Source organism: Anas platyrhynchos, chromosome 11, assembly GCF_047663525.1.
Source record: "Anas platyrhynchos isolate ZD024472 breed Pekin duck chromosome 11, IASCAAS_PekinDuck_T2T, whole genome shotgun sequence".
Taxonomy (NCBI): domain Eukaryota; kingdom Metazoa; phylum Chordata; class Aves; order Anseriformes; family Anatidae; genus Anas; species Anas platyrhynchos.
Genome location: NC_092597.1, coordinates 20158588 through 20174670, shown reverse-complemented (window position 1 = coordinate 20174670; position 16083 = coordinate 20158588). Strand labels below are relative to the sequence as shown.

The window sequence follows — 16083 nt, the reverse complement described above, 5'->3', positions numbered from 1 at the left end:
CCCTCCTCGCCCCCCAGCCCCACGATGTGCCCCCCTCCTCGCAGGGGTCGGTGGTGAGGGGGACGCAGGGAGCACAGCCCCTCTTCTCGCCCTCTCTTCCCTTTTCCAAAAGCTCCTTTCCCTGCAGGGCTGGAAGGGTGGTGGTGGGGAAAGCCCGAAGGAGGGAGGTCGTGTGTCCCCCCAAATTTATTCTCGAGGTTCGTGGATGAAAGGATGACCTGGGAATTCAGCTGGGTGATAACCATTTTCGTGCCTGAAAACAAACTGCCAAATTAAAGCTAAATGGAAAGAGCAGTGGGAGAGGCAGTGGGAGCAGGGCATGCCGAGCTTGCCCCTACCTCTCTAAAAAGGATTGTTGGGTTAGGAGGGGGACACAATTAAATAGACTGAAGATGATTTAAATACCATCCACGAATAATTCCAGGGAGAAGTCTCCCCCCCGGTGCTGCAGAGCCCTGCATTTGAAAACTTTGGCCCAACTTGTGGCGATAGCTACGGCTCTGCTCCGCAAGGTCAGAGGTGAGGGCTATTTTAACCCTAAAAGCCTGCGAGTGACCAGGGCTGAGGCTGGGCTCGCAGCACTAATAGCCATAATTACCTCCTCCCTCCCTCTCTCCCTCCCTCCCTCCCAGGGACATTCCTCGCAGCAGAAACGTTAGACGCCGAATTGAAGAAAATCCTGGAGATGAACATATCTTGTGGAGGGGGTGTAAAGAGGGGAGGGGGGAAATAACAGCAATATGAAGGAATTTCAGAGCTCACCCTTTTGCTTGGGGGGATTGAAGCCTTTTTTTTTTTTTCCTTTTTTTTTTTTTTTTTCCCTTTGCCAGCATTCCCAAGGCGCTGGGTCTTTGTCTTAGAAGGAATGGAGTGTCTGAATGGTGTGAAAGGGACAGAGAGGGTCGCTTCAAATCGATTTTACTTGTCCTCTCTGTCTTTTCGGATCAACGCCCTTCAATGGACACATAGGTGCTCTTTCAACCAAAAACTTGTGCAACATTTTCTGCCTGTATTGGTGCTAAATACAATAAATGCTGGGCAGATTTTTTTTTCTTTCTTTCCAAAGCAGAAAGCACCCTAATTAAATTGTTTTATATGGACAGTCAAGACAGACCAATTAAGTATGCATTAGTATAAAGATATATACGAGAGATAAGCGCTCTATAGGAGCCCTGTCTAGGCAAGGTGTGTAAAGCGTCCTCTCGAAGAGAGGATGTAAGCAGGTTTTCATATGGATTTTTCCCCTCCATTGCCTCCCATACCCGAGTAACGGGCTGAATAACCTCGCGGAAAGCCATTAGGGAAAGTGGTTTCTAAACAAAGTTAACAGGTGGATGGAGCCGGGTTTACATTCGGATAACAGGCGCCCGGCTGCCCAACCCGGCCCCGTGTCTTTGTGCGGGATCGGGGCTGCGGGAGCCCCCCCGCAAGGCTCCGGCACCCCGGGGGCTGCGCACCCGGCCCGCAGCCGGACACCCGCGGGGGCACCCGGCCAGGCGCGGAGCTGCCCCTGCGTGGGGAAGGAATCGCGGGGGGGCGCTTCCCAGGCCGGGCAGGGGGAGAGCTGCACGCACGCCCCAACTCCTCTTTCTGCCCGGTTTATCACCCTGGGAAAGCTCTCGTGGAGGGTCAACCCCAGGAGCTGAGCTTTAAGCTCTTCTCCATTCCCATTTTTTTTTTCCCTTCGCTTCAGGTTTTCCACGTTGTTAGAAAAATAAAAAATAAAACAACCCAGATGAGAAACAACCCGAAAAAAGCTCTCAGCCCCAGCTCTGCTTCAGCTGAACCCGGGGCAGGCAGAGCCGCAGCAGAAGGAGGGCTGGCAGCCGGGGGGGCACCACGCAGCCCCCCAAAACCCGGGTGCCCTCCAGGAGCCCGGTGCTGGGGATGCTGCGTGAAGGGAGCGGGGACCGGCCCCTGCCGTGGCACCGAGCTCCACGGCTGCCACCCGTGGGACAGGGGGGCGCAGGGAAGCCAAGAGCCCGTGCGACGGCTGCCTGGGTTGCCATTCCTTTTTCCAGCAGCGTTTTGGAAGCCCCAGACCACCAGAGAGGGGACAGGAGGTGGGGAAGAGCAAGGCAGTTCTTGCTTAGGTGGCTTAACGCTGCGGTAAACAGGTTGGAAAGAGCCGCTTTTACAGCCTCAATTTCTCTCCTCGCTGGTTACCTTCGAGGGTAAATCATAACAGGCAGTATGGGGGGCAAGGAATTCATCTGAAGGAGATCTCAGCAAGTCACTGCCCGGACAATAGTCCACCTCCTGTTGGGTTGCGTATTGATCAGCAGAGGAGCTGAAGATGTCGCCACACTAAATATTTACTGATCACACACAAATAGCCGGGACTTGAACGATTTTCTCCTGTGAGGAGAGCAGAGAGAGAAGGGTAAATCATTTTATTAGTGTGTATAAAGCAAAGAGCACACTCTGGCTTGGAGTGTTTTAAGATGTGTCTTCAGCTGGATGAAAAGAGTTAGGGAAATCGATATGGAGTGATTAGACGAGCCAGTCGTGTCAAAGAGAGAGGCTGTGAATTTCATGGATTTGGTTATACCGGGAGGGGGAAAATATAGTGAGAGATTAAAGGGAGGAACCCATTGTAGCAGAGCCAATGAAAAAATAATATCTAATCAGACCCGGCAAAGGTAGGGACGGGATGAGACCCGCATTCCCAAGGAATCACGCCAGCTAGGGAGGACTCGGGGACACGCGTGAAAGGGGCGATCGGGGAGAGAGCAGGAGCCTAAAATGCTCCCGAGCAAAGAGAGGGGAAAGTCGCCACCAAAATGGGGACAAAAGAGACAAGAGTAAAGGGAAGGCGAGGGCTGGAGCAGGCGCCCGCCTGGCTCCGAGGTGAGGTGCGGGGTCGCAGCCCCCTGTTCCCCTCCAGGCAGGGAGGGCAGGCAGCAGGAGGAGGCACGGCCCGCGGGGGTACCAGGGGTGCAAACCCCTCTCCTCCCACTTTGTCCTCCCCTCTCCTCCCCTCCCTCGCCAAGCAAACGTGGCGAGGGAAATGGATTTTAGCGTTTAACCACCTCATTTTACCCACGTAATGACAAGGCTCGTAATATGTAATCTACAGATTACTGCCATTCGAGGGTGACCACAAGTGGCATTATATATAAAAAAAAAAATAACATAAAAAACATCAGCATTTCTGAAAATGACAAAATGCCTCAAATCATCCCGAGCTGGACGGGTGGGAGCCGGGGGGCCGCCGGAGCAGGGCACGCTTGGGGGAACTTTGCTGGGGACGAGCAAAGGTGGCAGAGCCAAAGGGCACGGAGCTGGGAGCAGGGCAGGGCTCTGCCCATCCACGTTAGATATGTTCTTTAGGGAAGCTCCGCTTTTCTTTTCTTTTTTCTTTTTTTTTTTTTTTTTTCCTTTGCCTCGACTCGCTGCTCTTTGGGCCGTCTCCCAGCGCTGCCTGCTCTCCGCGCGTTTGCCTTTAGCTGCGAGGGGATGCGACAGCGGAGGGCTGGGGGGAAAGGAGCGACAGAAAAGAAAGTTTGAGCCGCGGTGTGAGAGCCAAAACAGCCCCCCCAAATTAGGACCCGAGCAGCAGGGCAGATGCTGGAGCAGCTTCCAGCTCCCATCCGAGCGTCCCTCTCCCCGAGCCGCACAGAGCCGGCCGGGCAGGGCTGGGGGGTGAAGAGAGGGTGACTTTTGGCCACCGCTTTAGGGGAGGGGGCCCAGGGAGTCTTATCCTGGCCCGTGGGCATCTCCCGTGGGGCTCCCACCCGTGCTCAGGACGGGCGCCGACTGCGCCTTTTTGGGGGGGAGCATTGGGTGTGGAGAGGGGGGGGAGTGATTGAGGCGATGCGCTCAGGTGTGAGGCTGCGAGGGCCTGCGAGCTCTTTGGCGATCAGCCCCTAACCTCCTTACCTAATTCCTTAGATTGCAGATAGGAAGAGTCTGACCCCGGAGGTCGGGAAGAGCTGGGTTTCATTAACCCTTCCCGCTCCGGCCCCGCCGCGGGTTAACGGCGCTGGACGGGGGGGGGGGGCGGGCGTGTGCCGGGGCGGGGGGCAGGGCGAAGGGGTCAGGGGGGGCTCTGCTCCCCCCAGCCCAGGGCAAAGGGGGCTCAGGGGATCGGCTCCGCTTTCCCGGCACCGGGAGTTGCCCGAGGGACTGCCACCGGGCCGGCAACGCGTTCCCTTCACACCATTCCTGATTTTTTTAAAAAAATTATTATCATATTTTTTGAATCGTTTTCCAAATGGGAGGAAAGGCACCAGTCTGGAAACGCCACATATTGCAAAAGGCAAAGCGGGCTCCATCTTTAGGACCAGCACCAATCTCTTTAGCTTGTCCACAGTCGAGCTGTAAGCTTTAAAGATTAAAAAAATAATAATAATATCCAGGCAAGCTTCTCGGGCTGTATTTGGCTTGTAACACACCTGGTTTATATTTTAATAGGTAGTTACACTGTATTGATTCAGGGTACATCATTGATGTTGAAAGTTAATAACTCTCAAATTATATCTATCTGCCTCCATACATAATTGCATACACAGTAGAACACTGGAAGAATTTGCATTTTGCTGCACATTCTTTGTTCTTAAATCTTTTAACACATTGAATTGTTCCTTTGAAGAAAATGCTATTGAACTGCATGTTTAAGGAAAAGATGCTTCTAAACTATATGTTTAAGCAATGAAATTGTTGAGTGAAATACAGGTTTCTTTGTATTTCACACAAACCTTGCCATCCGCCAATCTTAACCTATACATCTGAAATGCTTTTTTTTTCCTCCTTTTTTTTTTTTTTTTTTTTTCCTTCTTCGAGTCAGAAGGCAGAAATATGTGAACTGCCGAGAGAGGTGGGTACTTTTTGGTAAGTATGTTTAGATATGATCTTCAGATACATTTATTGTACTTTCAAATTCTTTGGATACTAATTGAGCTAGCAAACAATATCCCAGCTGAATGTCCCAACTCCTTCCCTATTTAACAAGCGCTTAATATAGATTTATATTGTAGCCATCCATCTAGTGAACAATATAGCTGAGCAGTCAACAAAAAATAAAAAAAATGTTAAAACCAAATTATACATGCTGCCTTATTTCTGACTCCTCTTCCTTTCTGCACCTCTGAAATTGAACTCTTTACAGACTATATATATATATTTAATTTCTGAGTGACAGATCAAAAATAATTTGCAGAATCAGAAGTGGATGGAAGTTTCAAATAATGTCTCTAAATATTTCATATTCTTACTTATAATACCAGCCCACCAGCTGTAAAAAGGAACCATTCCTTTTTTTTTTTTTTTTCTCTGCTAGTTTAAAACTACAGAAGGATAGATTATTTAGGCTGGCAGTTCCTATTTTCCAGGGCCTGCCTCAGAGATGACATAAATAGAGATTGAATGATCAGAAAAACAAAACAAAACAAAACCCAAAATAAAACCCAAACCCTGGACAGGAATAGAGACAGACAGCTATATAACTGCATCTGAACAATGTTACATACTGCATTAGGGGGTGGTCAAAAAAAATAGATTGCATATTTATAACCTCATAATTAAAATACATCCTTATCTCTCTCCTTTGAAAGGTTGCAGCTTTCTTGGAAGTATTTTGAGTGCATATTTTAAGCTCCATGTCCTGAATTGAATTAAGATGAGCTGTTTTGCCCAATACTAAAATACCAGTTTGCAATTTAAGGTTTAAGTTTCAACCACCTATCAGTCACTCTATCATTTTCTTTGTATTTTTCTCTCCTTATGTTCGCAGACGTTATATAAAATGGTGTTAGTTTATATCAGATTCTAATTTCTGCGTGCAAGAAATTAGTTGATATCATCCAAAAGAATTGCTTGTGTTTGACGGAGGTAAATTGGATGAGAATTTTTCACATGCAAAGAGAGTTCAAGCCAAACCGAAAACTTTAAAGCAAAGGGATACCAGCAAACAGTGAAAAATGGCACGTCTGCTCCCTCTTGACAAGCTTGCATTATATCACATGCTAGGAAACAGAAATTTCTGAATCTAAGACCACTTTTAGTTTTTAATAGGAAATAATTACATGGAACTTTATTTCCAGAGAGAACGTCCCTTCCAGCTACAGAGTTCTGCTTTGATCTGAGTATTAACTGGTAATAAAATAACCATATTTTGGATCCCGAGCATATTGATGCTTAAAGGAATGTTATGCTTTCAATCAAACTCTAACTTCAGATTATCCAAAGGTATTCATCCTCCCTTTGTCAGAAACCAATTTGTTCTTTTACTCCAGCAACCACTCACACGTGTTTTGCTATATTTTGTCATTTTATAGTAGAATTTGCACTATCGAGGCGGAAAACTTCTACATGCAGTGAGATCATGTTCCAGCCTGGCAATTTGTGCTGCTTAGCACACAGTCCCCCAGCCAGGCTATTCTTTGCACTTGTTGTACTCCACCACCATCGCTCATCTCAGAGAGCGACTACTGCAAATGCCTTCTAAGCAGGGTTTTGTTTTAAATCTCCAGATTGGTATTTTATTTTATTTTTTTAGTTTTATTTTTTACCTGGCGAATCAATCACTGGGACCCATCCCGAACAATTAACCTCCTCTTTATATGACGGACCCAAGCACAGCACTTCATAAAGACATGAAAAGGACATCCCAGACACCAGGACCCGAGCCCAGGCTTGTCACAGAGCATAAAAGGAGAGCGAAGGGGAGTTTTTATCTCTTTGCCCAGCAAACTCTTAACAGGTCTAAGTTTCGGTGTGACAATAAACCAGTTTTGATAACGCAGCTCATGGGCTTCTCTGCCACATAAAGTTTTCTTAATAATAAAAAAGAAGAAACTTTATCCCTGCTAAATTAAAATAGGGCAGATGTTGGATATGGTTCGTATTAGCCAGCCTTTCACCCCTTTGCCCCTGGCACTAAAGTTCTGACTTTTGCTTTATACCATGTCTGTTTCTAACTGGAAGGTATTAGTCCTGCCCTCGCTCTCTTCTCGTATTTATTTTTTCAGTGTCTAAAATTAAACCTATTCATTTAGCAACATACATTCTACTTCAGCTTGCTAAACCTGGCCAGGGAGGGGAAACTTTTTCCAAAAAGTGATGCACCACTGACCTTAAAAGAAAACACAAGGCAGGGAAAGCTGTTCTTAAAAGGTTTATTTCTAGAGAGTTTTGTAGCTCTGTTGACATTACAGGGATAATGGCTGTATTGCAACGGGCTTTCAAGGCCCAAGAGGTTTACGTTTGCTTCTGACCATAAGTATAATAAAATTTTAAAGGTGCAGAAAGTTTCATCACTTTAGATATTTAAAACTAGATTGGAAAAAACCCTTGGGAACCACACATTACAGTGGGCAGCCCTGCTGAAAAAGAAGGGCATAGGCAAACTTAAAAAAAACCCACCAACATCCCCCCCAACCCAAAGAAAAAAAAAAAAAAGCCCCAAAGCCCCAGCTTTTCCATGCTAGCTATATGAAAATCCTGGCTGTTAAGCTACTAGGATAGTGCAGCTCTTTTCTCCAGGGCTGCGAAGATAGAATTTATTGTCCATTTGGAGCGATCAAGTTTAGGCTAATAAAAGGCCCTCTGTAAGCAGAAATGCCAAAGTTGATGTTTGGCGTAGTTTTCAATGGCGGAGTTTATATAGGATGGGGCTCTGCACTATTTGAAATTACTCATATCTCAGCAGCTGAAGATGATTTGACATACAGAAGTAAACGATAGTAGGCAACGGCTGGAGGTTAATCAGCCTTGCTTTCTGAACTGGACATCTGAAAGCAGGAAAAGTGAAAGCTGCTCTCTCTATCCCTTCCCTTTTCTGAGGCGCTGCTAACTTTTATGATTTTTTTTTTTTTTTTCTCTTCTTCTTTTACTATCTGTCTTTGTGCCTGAGGGCCAGTGAAAGAACACTGCAGATTCTAGATTGCTTTCAGAGTTTCCCTTTGCTGATGATGGATTACCATGTCAATTTAAACGGCATAGGATTAATTTGTTTCAATGATTTCTCTTTAGGCTGAATGCCAGTCTTTTTTTTTTTCTATCTCTCTCCTTGCTCTTCAGAATAATAATAATAATAATAATAATAAATCCTTAAAAACCCCAAACGCTTTTGATATCCCACATTAAAAAGACAATAATAGAAATAGACAAGTTAGGTGTAATGTTGCAACACAGTTATAGGTTTGAGTGTTTTTATCTCATTCTAAGGGGCTGAAGCATACAGTCAGTCACATTAAAATGAAATTGGATCCAACGTTTATTCAATAAATACTTGTCTTGTAGGTAATCCAGAGCAGAGTGCTTTTGACACATAAGGACTTAATTTGTCTTGGATAACAAGTTATTAATATGGCACATTTAAACTTGCCACCTACAATAAGGTCATTTAGACCTATAATATGACTCGCGAGAGAACTTCATAAAGCCAGAAACAAAGTTTGAGGCTGCCTTGGCGTGGGGCAGTGCTGCTCCCAGAGCAGGCACGCAGCTCGGGCTCCGCTCTCTAGGAAGAAAGTTCAGAGCAGGAGAACGAACCCAAGGCCAACCAAACGGTTCGCATCTGCTCTTCTCTGAAAGGCGAGTGTAAATGGAGTAAAGAGGAAAAAAAGAACCCAAACACACAGTTTTGAATGAGTAATCTCGAAAGCTGTGCTGCGTCTGCTAGCAAACTCATCGCAGCTTTGTGAGTGAAAAAAACAACATTTGGTTCCGAGGGGAAATTCGCCCGCATTTGCACCCTGCCTCATCCATGTGCTTTGCAATTTTCTTGCTTTTAATAATAAGCGAGGAAGTTGGAACATAATCCACCCATAAATGTTATTGCAGTAATTTGACTGCGCTGTGTTTGTTCATGCATTAGCCGTACACGTAAAGAGAAGTGGGGCTGTATGGTGGTGATCCTCCCACAGCCTGAACAAACAGAGATGTTTTGGTATATATTGGATTTCAGACCCCGAATACTTTGCAATAGCTTTAAAATTTGGAAAGCTGGAGTTGGGGTGTTTAGTTTCAGACCTTGCCTAACCTAACCATGCCTGCAAGAGTCCCAGCAGGACAGGAACACGGGGGGCATGCCGCACAGGACACAGCTTGTGGCTGGCAATTCCTTCCCCACGCTGCACATGTGAGCATCACTGTGCTGCTTTTCGGTATTAAGCTCTTGATTGCTCTTGCCCTGGCAGATTCTGTCTCTTTAAGTAACTAAATCTCATTTTTAAGCTCTTCCTGGGAAAAGGATGTTACACATGAGTAGAAAAATGCAGGCAAGAAAGGCTAATTGAATGAAAAGAGAGAATTAGGTTAAAAATAGAGTACAATCTAGTATCACATTTTCACTAGTGTAACCTGAAATGAAGGTGTCTCCAAGTCCCTAGTGATGCCAGAGTGTTTAGATGTTGGGCACAGATGGAGACACCTATTGAAATGTGTCTGAAGAAGATTAATAGGACTTGTCAGTGTTGGGAAAGCACTGCTTTGCTGTAAATTTCTACTAGCACAAGATGAATTACCGATGAATGCTCAGTTATCAACCCCATCACTATCATTGGACACTAAATCAAATTGAGCAGTTATCTACAATCAGAAAATTTCTTTTAAAAATAGGCATACACCTTTAGGCTTAAACTCTTTAATAAGACAATAGTCTCGATGGTATGTGTGTGTTCGCTAAGGGATGCATTTTAAAGTTCCTACACAAAAAGCTTCTGTTCTGAAACGAACTCCGAGCTTAGTGTGAAATCAGGCTTGTCAAACAATAGAAGATATTCAGAAAATACTGGTTGCATGATATAATGTTCTGCTGGGGGCTGGATCCAAAACACATTTTCAGCCGTGTCATTAGATTTTGGATCAGACCCTATTTGTGAATGGCTTTTTGTCATCACTCCTATCCCTTTATTTTTGGTGCTGGTAAAAAACTTCTCTCTACCTTAAAGACTGAGCATCCTAATCATGTAGTAATGCAAAGTAGCTGTCAAGGCGCGGGGTGTAAGTAAAATAATAACATCCCCCCTCCCCAACATATTTAGGAAATGACAGCTTAATGTAATGAAATATGTGATGAAAGAATCAATGAATAAAATTTTACCTAGGAATATTTCTTTTTACTCCTTTAAAAAGGGGAAACTGTCACAAGGAAAGCTATCACAAGCATTCACCAGCCCAGTGATAAAGCATATTAGCTGCATTCACCGTGTGATGCTGCTGCTGACAATGATGTTAAATAAGCATTACATATTTTTAGTTTCTAGGACTTCTCTCCCTCTCACCCAGGCATGGCACTGCTTTATCCAGGGAGATTTATCGTGGCATGTTTTCAGAAGTCAATTTTTCCCTTTTATTATAGACAAGGGCAGTCATTTATGTTTAGGAAGGGAGACAGGTACAGTGCCTTTATCTGATCGGTGTCCCCAGCCCCAGCCACCTTCTTAATCGACGGCAAATTCCCGCTGTGCAGGATCAGGCCCCCTCCGGGCTCCTTCTCAGCCAAGGAATGTATCCTTCCCTTCTCCTCCACATATCTTACCTGTGATGTATGCTACTTTTCGAGGAGGGAATAATATGCCATTTACCACAAAGCACAGCTTCAAAGCCTTTGTGTGTTTTGCATCCCCAGCCAAAGCTTTTTATTTACCACCTTAAGAACGTAACCGGCTAAGGGATAGTAGCCGTTATTGTCTTCATCTTTACACCCTCATTTTCACGCAGCAAACATCCCATATTAGGGCCAGATTCTCACTCAGATGGAAGTTATTAACTTTAAGCAGAACGGAGCCGATTTCAGCCAGCCGCAGCCCGTGCCCTCCTAACACAGGCTCTTTAAAGCATCTCCTTGTTCTTTTTTTTTTTTTTCTTTCTTTCCTTTGGAGGGCATGAGTCTTTAAACATGTTTGTTTTACAGAAAGTGGTGGTCGATTTCTAACTTATTTTCCCCAACAAACATGGAAAGAGAATATTAACAGGGAATATTAATAGAGCTGAGTGCGGCACGGTGCTAGTTAGCTTGTAGTAGCCGAGAAATATGAACTAGTGAACATAATCCATAAACTCCATTTGGTTACTATAATACTCCAATCTGTATTTATTACAACCCCACTCTGATGCTTATACAACTGCAATTGCTAGATTTATACACTCTAATGGTTTCACAATAGGAAAAACCTGTGTTCTTTATCTTTCTTTTCCTGTCCAAAATAACCCCTTCCACATATACTTCAGGCTTCCCTGGACCTTGTCTGGGTTTAATCACAGGCTGTGGGACAAAATGTGCATTATTAAGAAATATAAATATTTTCAGAAGCAATCAAAGGGTTGAAAGATTGATTCGGCATGTAGATTGGATTTAATTCGAAGCAGCTTTGTTCTAATGAGGACTACTGGGATACAAAGACAGCAGCCGCTTATGGCCACCAGTTGGGAGCTTGGATTCACTGCAGTAACCTGTCAAGAATTTCACCCAACTGCCAGGTATTAAACAGCAAAGTGTGGGGGAAGGTGATTTTCAGCATCCTTCGTCAGGGGCTGGATTAGGATTTCAGATCCCCTGCTTTACCGAAACAACAATTCCGGCTAATTTCTCACTGCTCACAGGGACAAATCCTGCAGTCCAAAGCTCCCACTGACTTCGGTGGCCACTTTGCCCAAAGGCAAGGTGGTAAAACTTGGCTCAGCAGCAAGTGCAGCAAACCCCAGAGCTCTGCAGCAGTTTGCCCTGGTGCGTCTGCTTTTGCAGTGACTTTTTCTTAGATTTCGCTACCTGCACTGCAAGATATGTCGGGACTCTTATTTTAATTTTATTTATTTATTTTTCTTGCATAGGGAGGTGTTTTTTTTTTCCCTGCAAAAGTGAAATGCAGCTCACTGTTGGCTTGGAAGCTTGTGTCCTCGATGGGTGACCCAGCAGAACTGCCATGCTCATCCTGCATCCCAGGGAAAAGCCTGCAACGTCCAACAAAGCATCCTTGGAGAGGGAGCTGAGCAAAAGGGGACACTCCTCCACTTTGCCCTCAGACTTTAAAAAAAAAAAGAAAAGTAAAATTTCTGTGCGTGCTGCAGGGGGGTCACGTCACAGGTACTTGGGGAGCGCAAGACCCTGGCAGCTTTCCTAAACGTTGAACGTACAGTCGGAATCACAGCACACACAGGATCAAACACCGACTAGTTTCTCCATCCCCTTAGCCCCCCCTTGCCTACTTTTGTCCATAAAAGCAATAGAAAGAGAGAAAGCTTGAATTTTCTGAACTGTTTCACCCATCCACAGCTGGAATTCCAAAGTGAAATGAAAATGCCTTTAAAATCAACCCTACATGGGAGCCTGAGAGAACAAGTTTTCCTTTGTTGTAGGGTATAGTATTATTTGCTGTAGGTTTTTGATATACATTCTAAATTAGGCCTGCAAAGGAATGCTTCATCTTTAATTCATCACTCTCAGCTGAAAGAGATTAGCAATGTCTAGCACGCACCCTTCGTATGGTGCTGACCTCATCAAGTATGGCCTGAAATTAATTAGCCTCATTCATTCCAAATGGAAAAGGATAATGGAGCTGCATTTTAGAGATGACCATCACAAATTGTATGCAGCATATTTAAAATCCCTCCCCCCTCGCTCCCCTCCCCATTTAAAAAACTATGTAGATTAAAATTCTTTCCAGAACTTGCAATATGTCAGAGTTATCAAGGCATTGGGAGCAGAAACCACTCCGTTTTTATTTGTGGAACTGGGAGCCACGTTTTGTGTGTGTGGCTGTAAAAGCAGCAAGTCTGTCTTAATGGCAGAACACCTGGAATTAATTTGATATTTCCAGGTGCTCTGGAAAACTGGGGCATCAAGCACTTGATGTTTAAACATTCTTCCACCCGCTCACTTAAATCAATATGAAAGTGGTGTCCCTTTGTCATTCATACATGCAAAGTGCTAGCACAAACTCCAGCTTGGCTTCAGAGTCCTACATCACTCATAATCTAATTAGAAATCAGAGCAGAGCTGAAGCAGCATTCTTTGTGGATTCTTGGGCAGCAAATAGGGATACTTGTCTTTTGTTTCCCTCCCCGATTGCATCGTTCACAAGCTTTCACACCACATCTCTAAAGGTGGTTAGGTGCCTCAAGATGTTGACAGGCATGAAGGACAAGATTATTTAGGTATTTAGGTGCCAACCCCGGGTGATTTCAAATGGAATTAAGCAACTGGATGTTACTGGGTGAAAAAAAAAAAAAAGAAAAAAGCTTCCAATGCAAATGAAAAGCTCTAACCTTAAACACGACTGTTTTTTTTTTTTCTTTTTTTTTTTTTTTTCTTTTCTTTTTTTTTTTTTTTTTTTTCCCCACAGTAGTATTGCCCACAGGGTGATTTAACAGAAGTCTGCTGATTTTTACCATGGTCCAGCACTTAGCTTTGTGCAGTGCCTCTGTGGCCAGGCACTGAGCTGCCCTGTGCTCTGGTTGCTTCCCCAGAGACAGGGAAAGCAGCAAAGGATGTGGGGTTTCTCCCAGGATTTTGGAAGATGCCTCAGACAGTGGTGAGGAGTGGGCCAAAACCCAGGTCCAACCTGGATTCCTCCCTCTGGGTACTCCTCTCGCCAGTGCTGACTGCTGATGGATCACAGCAACATGGATATTCCCCTCTCCTTGCTCCCCAGCAGCAGATCGCCAGGAGGCCCTGAAAGAATCCTGTGGGTAAGAGACATGTTTTTCCTCACACCAAGTAATGCCTTTTGAAACTCTGGATTTTGAAATGGCAAGGTCAGAATGGTGCCTCCAATGCCAGGGGCTGGAGAACACCCCTGCAGATTATACACCAGAGGCTGGATACACCGGGGAAAGTTTCTGAGAAAACTGACAATTAATTATTCCTTTTTAACAAATATTTGTCTTCCAAAGACTCCATTCATTAAGGCTGCCACTGAATCCAGGATTGAACCTGTTATTATTAATCCTAAATTAATTCACATTTGTCTACCATGAACAAAGCTGCTGGCCATCTGATAATCCTAACTTGCTCGGGAAGAAAGAATGAGCAAATGTTATAAGCAGCAGGTGAAATCATACCACAGTTATTAAGCCCTCTTTCAGGGCAAGCACAGGATAGATTAAATTGTTATGTTAGGCCATGTTGTGAGCCCACGTCAATTTTGTTTGAGATCTTATCTTAGCTGAGAACTGTTTCCTCCTAAATTAAACTAAATGCTGAAGACATGAGAAGCATATTGACCCAAAGATTCAAAACTTTGGACTCAGCAGCCTTCTGATCTTTTGTCCACAGAGTATCGAGTTGTAAAGCTGCAGAATATTAAATAATCATGATTATATTCAACTTGCCTAAATTCATTTGTCGTACGGAAACACTGGCACGGATTTTCCTTACTGTTTTTTTCAGAACAAGTTGTTGATTCTGCCTGAAAGCTGGTTTCATTTGCCACAGATCTTACAGTCTGTGGTCCTACACTTATATTAAGTCTCATGCACTAGCCAGGCATGGTCATTTATTCTGTCTCTGGTGCTCTTAATCTCCCTTTGCCAAACCCCATTGTCCCATACATAAACAACCCAAATCTTACAGCCACAACGAATGAGCTATACTGGTACTTCATTCAGCTGTTATCATGCACAAGCAGTTCTTGAGATTCAGAAATGCACTGTAATTCACCTGGGATAAGAAATCAGATTTAAAAATGAGCTGAACAGACATTTTTAGGAATAAGTAAGTTTCTAAATAAACCAGCTTTTTAATTCTGCCTTTTCTATATTAGTACTGTAAATCAATATAGTCTGCACTTGGAGGAACCCAAATGAGTTTGAATTGTCATAATTAAATATTGTTCTATTTCTCCCAGCACAGCCAAACAAGGAGTTTTACTCCTGACACAAGACTTTTCTCAAGTAGGGACAACTTACTAACTTACTACAGCAATGATTTAAGCTCCAAGTGGTTCCACATTTTTTAAGAAAACAAATCATCACCAAAATGCATAGCACAACTCATCCCTGGTGTCAAGCACTGAAGAGATGGAATAATAGAAGAAGTAATATTATATAGCTGCTTTTAAAGGCAAATATGATGACTGCACATTAAATAATGTGATCTACCCAGCTGGACTTCCAGTTATGTACAGGAAAACCGTGTTCATCCATCACTTCACCCACCTCAGCTATAACACTGGTGAATGCCCAACTGGTGGGCATTAATACTAAGCCATAAGTTGGAATGGGAAGAAAAGGGGAGTGAAAAGCTGTATATTAGCTTAGACAAGTGTGATGCCATTGCCAGGCTGAATTCATTGATGACACCAGGCATTAAGTAAATAAATCTTTACCTACTGAAGCAACAGTTTGCTGCCTTTCAGGAACGACAGCCAGGAGGCAATGCAGCAGATTTACAACAGCAGGTATCAACGCACTGGCTGGAAGCCCTGAGCACAATACTGTGATTCAAAATGGAAGCACACCTTTACCCTGAAAAAAAAATTTTTTTCTTATTTCAGTCTCATTGCAAATGTTCAAGAGTTTGGGTTTGATCTTTTTGGCTGGGGTAAGGATTTCTGTCTGTGAAGTATTGAGCACACAGAGCCAGCCATTTGGGGATTTTCTATTCTCACTTAGCAAATACTATGGAGATGCTCAATGGCACAATGGGGGGGCTGTGTGGGAGGTCAGGCCCTTCTGTGGGTTCTGGTTTGCTCCAGACATATGTTACCTATAGTGGTTTCTCCTAAATTGTTGGACACTGACTCCCCAGTGAGCATGTGTGTTGGAACTATCAGTTTGTCGAGTAGCTATTGCTGGTTTTTACCAGCAAGGTAAAATGAGGTACATTATTTGGCTCCTCTTCTGTAAGATTTTCTTCCCATACATCTTAATGCCACCATCCTTTTCCCTTAATAACAACATAAATGAGTACTCTATTGGTGTAATTACAATAACGGTTCTTTTACTGCAAATACTAGAAGCCTGTAACCTGTAATTCACTTTTCCTGATACTCCTTTATTCTAACACTAGACATGTTATTTTAAAATGTCTGGGACCTCAAAGCTAAGTTTATATAGTGATATGTATGAGCAATGGGAACTAAGCATCCTCCTTAGCCGAGGCTTTAGAACTAAGCAGCATCTCTTTGCCGACTGGAG

At 44.0% G+C, this 16083-nt stretch overlaps 1 long non-coding RNA gene across 26 annotated transcripts in view; it reads left to right on the top strand.

Annotated features, from left to right (window-relative positions):
- LOC106014392 (uncharacterized) overlaps positions 1 to 16083 on the top strand; it is a 33592-nt gene that overhangs the window by 3217 nt on the left and 14292 nt on the right. For 15 of the 26 annotated variants that reach the window (XR_011812026.1, XR_011812045.1, XR_011812046.1 and 12 more), the window contains exons 3-4: positions 4790 to 4833; positions 13290 to 13635. This is a non-coding gene — a long non-coding RNA (uncharacterized lncRNA). Of the gene's footprint in view, positions 1 to 4785; positions 4834 to 13289; positions 13636 to 16083 lie in introns of all 26 variants that reach the window. The other 11 variants (XR_011812030.1, XR_011812038.1, XR_011812029.1 and 8 more) reach the window with 11 other exon arrangements.